This window comes from Fulmarus glacialis, unplaced genomic scaffold (genome assembly GCF_000690835.1).
Source record: "Fulmarus glacialis isolate BGI_N327 unplaced genomic scaffold, ASM69083v1 scaffold22409, whole genome shotgun sequence".
Lineage (NCBI taxonomy): Eukaryota > Metazoa > Chordata > Aves > Procellariiformes > Procellariidae > Fulmarus > Fulmarus glacialis.
Genome location: NW_009235501.1, coordinates 26,028 through 26,396, shown reverse-complemented (window position 1 = coordinate 26,396; position 369 = coordinate 26,028).

The window sequence follows — 369 nt, the reverse complement described above, 5'->3', positions numbered from 1 at the left end:
CCCATCCGCCCCGAGGTTTGGTAGCAACAGCAACTCCGGCTGAAGGGACCCCCGGGGCCACGTTCCTGCTCCCAGTGGTGGCCAGGCCAGCAGCGGGGTGGCCCCGGGGGGTGACACGTGGTGCGAGGTGCTCTGCTTGCGGGGACACCACAGCGCCGTGCCCTCCTTGCTGCAGGGGTAACCCCGACCTGAGCAGCGGCACCTCTCCTTGCTCATATTCTGCTCATCCCGGGTCTGCATGCACGGGCAGCTCTAACGACTGATGGATGGGTTGTGTTACCTAACGATGGTTCAGGACGGCAACGTCAGTACCATCTTGAACAATGTTAAGTCTCTAACAAGGATGTGTGCAACAGTCTTGTGAGCCTC